Genomic DNA, 12,572 nt, shown 5'->3' with positions numbered 1-12,572 from the left:
CTCAAGTTGAATCACCAACTTCTTCCTCAGACTGGCTCCTCCTCCTCCATCCTCTATTTCCGTGTTTGTCCACCTCCCTCTCCCATATGCTTTACCTGGAAGCCTGGAAGCATCATTAACTTCTGTTCTCCCCTGGCCTCTCGTCCCCTCAGTCATTCAATTCTGTTGAGTCCATCTTGTACATATGCAGTGAGTAGGTCCATTGTACCCCCTCTCTGCCAATACACTGCACAAACCACCACCCCTTCTTATCTGGACACACAGCAACAACCTCCTAAGGGGTGATCTCTCTGCCTTTGCCTTCTCAGTAAAGTAGACATACTTTTATTTCTGTCACAGAATCAGGGCTAATTTGAATACAGGTTAATTTTTTTTTTTTTTTTTTTTTTCCGAGATGGAGTCTCACTCTGTCGCCCAGGCTGGAGTGCAATGGCGCGATCTCGGCTCACTGCAACCTCTGCCTCCCGGGTTCAAGCAATTCTCTGCCTCAGCCTCCTGAGTAGCTGGGATACCAGGCATGCACCACCACTCTCAGCTAATATTTGCATTTTTAGTAGAGGTGGGGTTGGGGTTTCACCATCTTGGCCAGGCTGGTCTTGAACTCCTGATCTTCCTGCCTCAACCTCCCAAAGTGCTGGGATTACAGGCATGAGCTACAGTGCCTGGCCTGGTTTTTTTGTTTTAATTATTTTATTATTATTATGTTTTTTTGAGACGGCGTTTCACTCTTACCATCCAGGCTGGAATGCAGTGGCACAATTTCAGCTCATGCCTGAGGTTCCAACCTCTGCCATCCAGGTTCAAGCAATTCTCATGCCTCAGCCTCCTGAGTAGCTGGGATTACAGGCATGCATTACCACGCCCGGCTAATTTTTGTATCTTTAGTTGAGACAGGGTTTCACCATGTTATCCAGGCTGGTCTTGATCTCCTGACCTCTAGTGATCCTCCCACCTCACTCTTCCAAAGTGCTGGGATTACAGGTGTCAGCCACCGCACCTGGCCTGGATACATGAATGTTTTAACAAACAGAGTTGTAATAGTTGACATGCTGAAAGAAACAAGGGGCTGAGACTGTGGTATCTTACTGTCCCTTTAAAAGATTATAAACCTTGTGGGAGAAGTCCTTCCTCCACCTCATCAGCCACAGGAATGACAAGATGACATGGGGGACAAGAGGCTGCAACAGCCAGTCTGTCCACACACAGTGCAGGTGGAAGTGCAGAAGACTGTGCAGGCACCACAGGAGACTGTGCAGGCACCACAGGAGACTGGGCAGGCACCACAGGAGACTGGGCAGGCATCAGGACACCAAGCCTGGAGCAGTCCAGAGAACAAGGTTTCTTGGAGTGTGAAGGTCAGTGCCTCTAGCTTCAGAGGGGTTGGGGTTAAGGAATTGAAAACAAAACAAAACAAAAATCCTCAATTATCAATACTTATGGATATTCCATCCTCTTTAGATTGTATCATTTGACTATGACTTACAGGAAATATATTTTTACATTGTGGTATAATACAAAAATACATAAGACACAAATTTTTCAAAAAGAATGTATGTTGTTATGTGTGACAAAGTAAAAATATATCAAAATTTGTATTAAAGATTAATGGAGGCCAGGCGCAATGGCTCATGCCTATAATCCAGCACTTTGGGAGGCTGAGGCGGGCAGATCACCTGAGGTCAGGAGTTCAAGACCAGCCTGACCAACATGGTGAAACCCTGTCTCTACTAACAATAAAAAATGTAGCCGGGCGCAGTGTTACATGCCTGTAATCCCAGCTACTCAGGAGGCTGATGCAAGAGAATTGCTTGAACCCAGGAGGTGGAGGCTTTGGTGAGTGCCACTGCATTCCAGCCTGGACAATAGAGTAAGACTCCATCTCAAAACAACAACAACAAAAAGACTGGCTGGGCACGGCGGCTCCCCCTGTAATCCCAGCACTTTGGGAGGCGGGGAAGATCGCCTGAGGTCAGGAGTTTGAGACTAGCCTGCCCAACGTGGTAAAACCCTATCTCTACTAAAAATACAAAAATTAGCCAGGCGTGGTGACGGGCACCTGTAATCCAGCTACTCAGGAGGCTGAGGCAGGAGAATCACTTGAACCTGAGAGGAGGGGGTTGCAGTGAGCCAAGATCATGCTATTGCACTCCAGCCAGGGCAACAAGAGTAAGATTCCATCTCAAAACAAACAAACAAACAAAAAATTAATGTGCCGGGTGCGGTAGCTCACGCCTATAGTTCCAGCACTTGGGGAGACCAACGCGGACGGATCACTTGAGGCCAGGAATTCAAGACCAGCCTGGCCGACATGGCGAAATCCCGTCTCTACTAAAAATAAAAAAATTAGCTGGGCATGGTGATGCACGCCTGTAGTCCCAGCTGCTCAGGAGGCTGAAGCAGGAGAATCGCTTGAACCTGGGAGGCAGAGGTTGGGATGAGCCGAGATGGCACCATTGCACTCTAGCCTGGGAGATAGATCTAGACTCTGTCTCAAAATAAATAAATAAATAAATAAATAAATAAATAAATAAATAAATAAAATAAATTTTTAAAAATGAAGCTTATTAACATTTAAATACAATATAGAGAAATTTCTAATAAACGCTACAAAAACAAAAATTGGAAAACACTGGGATTATAAAAACGTGGGCTGGGCACAGTGGCTCACGCCTGTAATCCTAGCACTTTGGGAGGCAGAGGTGGGAGGATCACATGTGAAACCCTGGGTGCCTGGAGTTCAAGATGAGCTTGGGCAACACAGTGAGACTTTGTCTCTATTGAAAAAAAAAAAAAAAAAAAAAAGTGAGTGTTGAGTCTTGTTTCTAGGTTCATACAACTTGCTTAATACTTTCTCTGAAGACAACCAACAAACTTGGGTATGGGTAGCTCCAACATCTGAACAAAATATCTGAAAAGATCAATACTTCAGTACTTAATTATATATAATAACAAAAGACTAGAAAGAATCCAAGTATCTTTTAAGAAGGAACTGATGGAATTAATTATGGTATATACTGGAATACTGTGCAGATATAAAAAGCAATGAGGAGCTGGGCACAGTGGCTCATGCCTGTAATTCCAGCACTTTGGGAGGCCGAGGCAGGTGGATCACTTGAGGTCAGGAGTTTGAGACCAGCCTAGCTAACATGGAGAAACCCCATCTCTACTAAAAATACAAAAATTAGCAGGGCATGGTGGCAGCACCTGTAATCCTAGCTACTAGGGAGGCTAAGGCAGGAGAATCACTTGAACCCGAGAGGTGGAGGTTGCAGTGAGCCGAGATTGCGCCACTGCATTCCAGCCTGGGTGACAAGAGCACGACTCCTTCTCAAAAAAAAAAAAAAAAAAAAAAGCAATAAGGAATACCTATATATACACTACTATAGAGTGGTGCCCTGGACATATTAGCAAATGAAGAAAGCAACCCCCAAAATTGCACATGGTATGCTAGAGGGAAGGAAAGGATACAGGAGACAGGGATCGAAAACCCCTTCTGAATACATCTTGTTTTAGACATTTGACCATGGAATCATTAAACATATTATATAAGCATAAAATATGTATCTTGTTTTCATTTTTTATTTTTTTCAGAGATAGGGTCTCAGTCTGTTGCCCAGGCTAGAGGGCAGTCGCATGACCATAGCTTACCACAGCCTCAATCTCCTGGGCTCAAGCAAGCAATCTTCCCTTAGCTTCCTAAGTAGCTAGGGCTACAGGTGTGCACCACTACACCTGGCTAATTTCTTTATTTGCTTTTTTTTTTTTAAATAGAGACAGGGTTTCACCATGATGCCCAGGCTGATTTTGAACTCCTGAGCTCAAAGCAATCTGTCTGCTGCAGCCTCCCAAAGTGCTGGGATTACAGGTGTGAGCCACTATGCCAGCCAAAATATGCATTTTAAAAGAAGCCGCCAAAATATCAAAAGCAAAATGAGATAAACAACACTAATTTATATATGTTGAGTTGGTGATATAACCATACAAATATGAATTATTTCAAGTGAGTTTAAGATGCTCTAATTTGAATGCATATTCTTAGTGGGATACACCCTAAGGACAAAAATAATTAAAGAAAAAAAGAACAAATTCGTTTTTAACAATCATGTTTGTGTTAATGTCAGTACTGTTATTCTAAGACTGTTGTGTGTGCATTTTGACATAAACCAACAGCGTGATTATACTGACTTTTTGGTGGGGGAAGAAAAGAAGTAGATTAAGATAGATGAGGTTAAGAAAAAATCCTACACGGCCGGGTGCAGTGGCTCACGCCTGAAATCCCAGCACTTTGGGAGGCCGAGACGGGCGGATCACGAGGTCAGGAGATCGAGACCATCCTGGCTAACACGGTGAAACCCCGTCTCTACTGAAAATACAAAACATTAGCCGGGCGTGATGGCGGCCACCTTTAGTCCCAGCTACTCTGGAGGCTGAGGCAGGAGAATGGCGTGAACCTGGGAGGCGGAGCTTGCAGTGAGCCGAAATCACACCACTGCACTCCAGCCTGGAAGACACGGGACTGTGTGAGAGGGGGAGAGGGAGAGAGGGAGAGAAGGAGAGAGGGAGGGAGGGAGGGAGGGAGAGAAGGAGGGAGGGAGAGAGGGAAAGAGGGAAGGAAGGAAGGACAAGACAGAAAGACAAGAATCCTGTATTCCTCAGTTTGAATTGGAAGTATCACTATATGGCCGGGCACAGTGGCTCACTCCTGTAATCCCAACACTTTGAGAGGCCGAGGTGGGTGGATCATTTGAGGTCAGGAGTTCAAGACCAGCATGGCCAACATGGTGAAACTCCGCCTCTGCTAAAAATGCAAAAAGTAGCCACGCATGATGGTGCGCACATGTAATCCCAGCTATTTGGGAGGCTAAGGCAGGAGAATCGCTTGAGCCTGGGAGGTGGAGGTTGCTGTGAGCCAAGATTGCACCCCCGCACTCCAATCTGGGCAACAGAGTGAGACCCTGTCCCAAAAAAAAAGAAGTATCACCATAAACTCATGATATACTTTATGATTTTTTAAAAAGAGCTTTTTTCTAACTATCTTCATTGAAAAAGCCTAGAAACAAGGCCCAATCAAGCATTATTGAACACTTTATTCAGATTGTGATAACCAAAATCCATTTTGCACTTAAAGAAACCAGAGCTCAGACCCAGGCGCGGTGGCTCATGCCTCTAATCTCAGCACTCTGGGAGGCCAAGGCAGGCGGATCACCAGAAGTCAGGAGTTCGAGACCAGACTGGCCAACATGGTGAAACCCCATCTCTACTAAAAATACAAAAATTAGCCAGGCATGGTGGCAGGCACCTGTAATCCCAGCTACTTGGGAAGCTAAGGCAGGAGAATCACTTGAACCCAGGAGGCGGAGGTTGCAGTGAGCCAAGATCACGCCATTGCACTCCAGCCTGGGTAACAAGAGTGAGACTCCGTCTCAAAAAAAAAAATAAAAAAAAGAAAGACAGACAAAAAAGAAAAAGAAAAAAAAAGAAACCAGAGCTCTAGAGAAATGATTGATTCCAGGTCTGGGGCAGAAAATATACAAACTGAGCCTGAAACACGTCAGAAAATAAGAAAAAGCCTCTAAAGGCCACTGAGGGTAGTATGTTAAGATGACCCAAGGGCATATTTGAAGAGGTGTCCACTGCCCCAGAATGGGACAATTGCCCAAATGCCCCAAAATGTCCATGAGAATAAAAATAGTAATTGTTTGAAATTCCTCAAATATGTTCATGAGTTCCATGATGGTACTCAAAAATATTGGTCACCTTTGGGAGATTCAAGGGAATCAAATCATTAATTTGAATCTGATAAGGGGGAAAATGGCAAACATTTATCCTGCCTTTTCTACATGAATTTCAACTCCAATTAAACAGTGGATAAGTTATCTTTATACATTTTGGAAGGCCGAGGCGGGAGGATCACCCGAGGTCAGGAGTTCGAGACCAGCCTGGCCAACATGGTGAAACCCGTCTCTACTAAAAATACAAAAAAATTAGCCAGGCATGGTGGCAGGCGCCTGTAATCCCAGCTACTTAGGTGGCTGAGGCAGGAGAATCGCTTAAACTTGGGAGGCGGAGGTTGCAGTGAGCCAAGATGCGCCATTGCATTCCAGCCTGGGCAACAAGAATGAAACTCTGTCTCAAAAAAATAAAAGTTTATCTTTATAGAAATATTTCAGCTAATAAATAATTATATTGTTATCCTGCAAACAATAATAAAATAATAGATCTCAGTATCATTTATCAACAATTGCTAACATCACATAAAGAGAGACAAATAGACATCAGGTATTTTCTGATAGAAATATACAACTGGGGCAGGCCTAGTGGCCCAAGCCTGTAATCCCAGCACTTTGGGAGGCCAAGGTGGGTGGATCACCTGAGTTGGGAGTTCGAGACCAGCCTGACCAACATGGAGAAACCCCATCTCTACTAAAAATTCAAAATTAGCCGGGCGAGGTGCCGCATGCCTGTAATCCCAGCTACTCTGGAGACTGAGGCAGGAGAATCGCTTGAACCTGGGAGGCAGAGGTTGTGGTGAGCTGAGATCGTACCATTGCACTCCAGCCCGGGCAACAAGAGTGAAACTCCATCTCAAAAAAAAAAAGAAAAGAAAGAAAAAAAAATGTATACAACTGTTATGTATGTCTTCCTAAAAGATCAAACCTCCATCTGATCAAGTCTCCAGATTTAACTACTAATTTAGAAGAATAAAGAACAGAGGCCGGCACGGTGGCCTGTAATCCCAGCATTTTGGGAGGCTAAGGCAGGTGGATCACTTGAGGTCTGGGGTTTGAGACTAGCCTGGCCAACATGGCAAAACCCCATCCCTACTAAAAATACAAAAATTAGCAGGGCCTGTTGGAGCACACCTGTAATCCCAGTTACTCCAGAGGCTGAGGCAGGAGAATCACTTGAACCCAAGACAGAGTGAGACTCCATATCAAAAAAAAAAGAAAGAAACTTTGGGAGGCCGAGGTGGGTGGATCACAAGGTCAGGAGTTCAAGACCAGCCTGGCCAAAATGGCGAACCCCCGTCATTACTAAAAATACAAAAATTAGCCGGGCATGGTGGCACATGCCTGTAGTCCCAGCTACTCGGGAGGCTGAGGCAGGAGAATCACTTGAACCTGGGAGGTGGAGGTTGCAGTGGACCTAGATCGTGCCACTGCACTCTAGCCTGGGAGAGAGTGAGACTCTGTCTCAAAAGAAAAAAACAAAACAAAAACCAAAAAAGACACAAAAAACAAACAAAAAAACTCATGTTCCGCAACACCACATGGACACAATCAACAAAATTCAAAATCTAGACTGTGAAAAAAGTGCAGGATAAATTAATTGCTGGGGGGGAAAAAGGGAGGAGGGTCATCAGTTAGGGTTCAATCAGGGAAGCAGAACGCTTTTGGGCAATATAAGGAATTTATTATGGGGCTCTGACCTGACGTAATTCAGGGAGTTGGCTCATCTGTCTGTGTAAGTCACCTGTATCTAGTGCTGGGCCTGAAGTCGGGGCAGCTGACAGTCACAAAGAGATAATTAATGTGAAGCAGGAGAGAACAGGAACAAGCTGGAACACATGTCTGTCTGTCCCTGGAGCCCATGCTGGTCTCTCACCAACTTTAGGCCTCTAGCTTCAAAGATGCAGGTGATCTGCAGAAAAGCTAGGGCAATTCTTGACAGATTTGCACATACCTCTGGCCCAGGATTTGGTGAAGCTGAAGAAGGCATCCGGAGGGAGCTGGAGGCACTTTGGTCTGGCTGCTACCCCACACCAACAAGGCTGCCTGCTGATGACATACACAAAATGCAACAGTGCCTGACATTATGCCAAACTTCTAGGCATAAAAATGGCTGCTGCTTCACTTCTGCTTCCAAATCCCTTACGGCCAACTCTAATTTACAACTATACACGGGTGAGGTTTCTGGAATATACAGCTAATAAAATACAGTTTAGTGGCCGGGCACAGTGGCTCACACCTGTAATCCCAGCACTTTGGGAGGCTGATGGATCACTTGAGCCAGGAGTTCAACACCAGCCTGGTCAACATGGCAAAAACCCATCTCTACTAAAAATACAAAAATTAGCCGGGCGTGGTGGCAGGCACCTGTAGTCCCAGCTACTCAGGAGGCTGAGGCAGGAGAATCACTTGAACCCGGGAGGTGGAGATTGTAGTGAGCCAAGATCACACCATTGCATTCCACTCTGGGTGCCAGAGCAAGACTCTGCTCAAAAAAAGAAAAAGAAAAAAAATTTTTTTTTTTTGAGAAGGTGTTTCACTCTTGTTGCCCAGGTTGGAGTTCTATGGCGTTGTCTCAGCTCACTGCAACCTCACAACGCCTCCCAGGTTCAAGCGATTCTCCTGCCTCAGCCTCCCAAGTAGCTTGGATTATAGGCGTGAGCCACTACGCCCAGCTAATTTTGTAGTTTTAGTAGAGATAGGGTTTCACCATTGTTGGTCAGGTTGGTCTCAAACTCCTGACCTCAAGTGATCTACCTGCCTCGGCCTCCCAAAGTGCTGGGATTACAAGCGTGAGCCACTGCACCTGGCCTTACATACCTCTTTTAATCATACTTAGCTTCCAAGTGGAGAAAGTAACAAAATCATGCCTCTGCCTAATACAATGCAGCTATCCCTCATTCAAACAAAAACATGCTAACATTTTCCCAAAAAAATGGATACAAATGATACAGGAGCTAGAAAGAAATTATTTAGGCAGATAGTGAGGGTAAAAGAGTCCTCAGTAAGGTTTACTTGTAGTAAAAAGCAGCCCCCAAATCATTTCTTTTCTAACAAAAAGCAGCCTGAAAAACCAGGCTGCAAGCACAGACAAGCAAGCTAAAAGCTTGCATAGGTAAATGCGGGCAGCTGTGCTAATAGAATAGGGATACCTGGAAGCCAGGAATATTCAACATGGAGGTTCCCTCTTCCCTTTTCTTTGTCACCACATGTGCAGTGAAAAAGCAGGTAACTGGCTGGGCGCGGTGGCTCACGCCTGTAATCCCAGCACTTTGGGAGGCCGAGGCGGGCGGATCACGAGGTCAGGAGATCGAGACCATCCTGGCTAACACGGTGAAACACCGTCTCTACTAAAAATACAAAAAATTAGCTGGGCGTGGTGGCGGGCGCCTGTAGTCCCAGCTACTCGGGAGGCTGAGGCAGAAGAATGGCGTGAACCCAGAAGACGGAGCTTGCAGTGAGTGGAGATCGCGCCACTGCACTGTAGCCTGGGCGACAGAGGGAAACTCTGTCTCCAAAAAAACAAAACAAAACAAAACAAAACAAAAAAGCAGGCAACGTGGTTCTGACCAGGTAAAGACCCCATCTGCAAATCTAAAATAATAAAACATTAGGGTGGGATGGCCAGGTTCTTCGTGAGCTATGCAAATGGCACACCTGGTCCGAGCAATTTCTTGTGCCCTATGTAAATTAGACGCCATCTCCTCTGAAGGAGAGAGAGCCTCTTTTCTCTTTCACCCATTAAACCTTTGCTCTCCAACTTACTCCTTGTGTGTGTCCACGTCCTCGATTTTCTTGGCATGAGGCAAGGAACCTTGGGTATTACCCCAGACAAATAGGCCACTTCACAAAGTTCTTTTATTTATCTTTGGGGGAGTTTATTCCTCTTCTAGCTAGGTTATACTCCCTCTTGATACATTGGCATTAAAATACTGAGATAGGGAGTTAGCTACTATTAACATTGCTTGGCCGGGTGTGGTGGCTCACACCTATGATCCCAGCACTTTGGGAGGCTGAGACAGGCGGATCACCTGAAGTCAGGAGTTCGCGACCAGCCTGGATAACATGGCAAAAAGCCATCTCTACTAAAATTACAAAAATTAGCCAGGTGTGGTGGCATGTGCCTGTGATCTCAGCTACTTGGGAGGCTGAAGCAGGAGAATCGCTTGAAGCCAGGAGACGGAGGTCGTAGTGAGCTGAGATCACGCCACTGCACTCCAGCCTGGGCGACAGAGCGAGACTCTGTCTCAAAAAAAGAAAAAAAACACCACAAAAACAAGATTTCTTATATTATATGGTAGGAGACTGGCTGGGAGATGGAAAAATTGGTTAATATAAACAAATAGTTTCATATCAAAATAAGGAAGAAATATTTCTAACTATTACAGTCCTTATTTTCACAACTGATCATAGGCTCATAGCCAGCGTTTATAACTACTTTCGTCCATTAGCCATTATGTCTCTCATTTGCTCTCAGTACAAAACAGCTGGTTAAGGTTCCTTGACTGCTAAGGTGACTCAACTCTTTACTCCTAAAGAGTCTGGTCTGTTAGCAGTCCTGCCTGGCTGGGTTGGTTGTAGTTTTCTACTGACTTTAATCACTGAACATGGGAGCACACACAATGTGCACCTAAAATAAGCTGCCAGTGATGCTTTCTGACTGTCACAGAATGACTAAGAAACTGTGCAGGTAACTTTAGATCTCTTTCTTTCCTTCTTAAATATTCAAGGGGATTATCACCACATTTGGTATGCTGAGTTTCCAAGAATCATTTTTATTTTGAAGATTTTAAGCCTTCATTTGTGAGAACACCAATACCAAAGAATACACTGTCCTGTCAGTCCAGGCGCAGTAGCTTATACCTGTAATCCCAGCACTTTGGGAGGCCGAGGTGGGCGTATCACCTGAGGTCAGGAATTCAAGACCAGCCTGGCCAATATGGCAAAACCCCGTCTCTACTAAAAATCCAAAAACTAGCCAGGTGTGGTGGTGAGCACCTGTAATCCCAGCTACTCAGGAGGCTAAGGCAGGAGAATCACTTGAACCTGGGAGGCGGAGGTTGCAGTGAGCCAAGATCACACCACTACACTCCTGCCTGGGTAACAGAGCAAGACTCTATCTCAAGAAAAAACAGGCCAGGGGTGGTGGCTCAAACCTGTAATCCCAGCACTTTGGGAGGTCGAGGTGGGCGTATCACCTGAGGTCAGGAGATCGAGATCAGCCTGACCAACATGGTGAAACCCCATCTCTACTAAAAATACAAAAAATTAGCTGGGCATAGTGGCGCATGCCTGTAATCCCAGCTACTCCTCGGGAGGCTGAGACAGGAGAATTGCTTGAACCTCGGAGGCAGAGGATGCAGTGAGCTGAGATTGTGCCACTGCACTCCAGCCTGGTGACAGAGTGAGACTCCGTCTCAAAAAAAAAAAAAAATACATTGTCATTTTCATTGGTTTGGTTTTTGAATGTTTGATATAACCATATTTTAAATAACTTTTATTATGTTGTCTTACATTTACTTTTTTTTCTTTAGAATGTAAGATCAAATTCAGCTTATTAGAATAAGTATTTTTCTGTTTGTCATAATTTATACTTTCAGATCCGTCAGTTAAACTTGAACCTGCCTTTGTATTTATTCTATTAAATAACCAATTTAAAAGTATTTTGTATAATAAATTGTCACAGACTCAAAATGTGTTGTATCCATAATAATGCCTTTTCTGAAAAAGACTGAAAACTATCTTTTTTTTTTTTTTGAAACAGGGTTTCTGTCGCCCAGGCTGGAGTGCAATGGCATGACCACAGCTCACTGCAGCCTTGACCTCCAGGGCCCAGGTGATCTTCCCACCTCAGCCCCCCAAGTAGCTAGAGCCATAAGTACCCACCATCATGCCTTGCTAATTTCTGTATTTTTTGTAGAGACAGGGTTTTTTGTTTTGTTTTGTTTTGTTTTGTTTTTTGAGATGGAGTCTCACTCTGTCGCCCAGGCTGGAGTGCAGTTGCGCCATCTCGGCTTACCACAACCTCCACCTCCCGGGTTCAAGCGATTCTCCTGCCTCAGCCTCCCTAGTAGCTAGGATTACAGGCGCCCGCCACCACACCTGGCTAATTTTTGTATTTTTTAGTAGAGATGAGGTTTCACCATGTTGGCCAGGCTGGTCTTGAACTCCTGACCTCAGGTGATCCACCTGCCTCGGCCTCCCAAAGTGCTGAGATTACAGGTGTGAGCCACTGCGCCCAGCCAAGACAGGGTTTTGCCATGTTGCCCATGGCTGGTCTTGAACTCCTGGTCTCAAGTCATCCACCTGCCGTGGCCTCCCAAAGTGTTGGGATTACAGGCATTAGTCGCTGCAATGCCCCAAAAGCTTTTATCTAAATTCATTAGAAAGTCTCAACGATTTTGCCAACAGCAGGTATGATAACACTAAACTTAGCTTCAACTTTAGCTGCAACCCTGTAACATTAACCCTCCCGTTACAATGATAGTCCAATTGACCAGCATATACCAGGGGAAAAAAGACCAAATCCATGCCAGTTCATGTATTTTTCATGTCTCTGTCCCCACTCATTGCAGTTGGGCAGAGGATATGAAGTTTTTGCTAAGCATCCTTATGATGAACTCTGGTGTTTTCTATTTCATTATACTCTAGTATATTCTATTTCATTTAAAAAAAAAAAAAAAAGCAGGTTGAGAGCCACTAACTGGATTTCATGACACATGGATGGATTGTGACCTTGCAATTTGAAAAGCGCTACCCCATGGTGGGTTATAGTTAAAATATTAACATTTCCCCCACTTTGTTAATGTGTAAATTCATTTAACTCTTTTGAGTCTCTGTATC

Source organism: Macaca nemestrina, chromosome 2, assembly GCF_043159975.1.
Source record: "Macaca nemestrina isolate mMacNem1 chromosome 2, mMacNem.hap1, whole genome shotgun sequence".
Lineage (NCBI taxonomy): Eukaryota > Metazoa > Chordata > Mammalia > Primates > Cercopithecidae > Macaca > Macaca nemestrina.
This window is presented reverse-complemented; position numbering follows the sequence as displayed.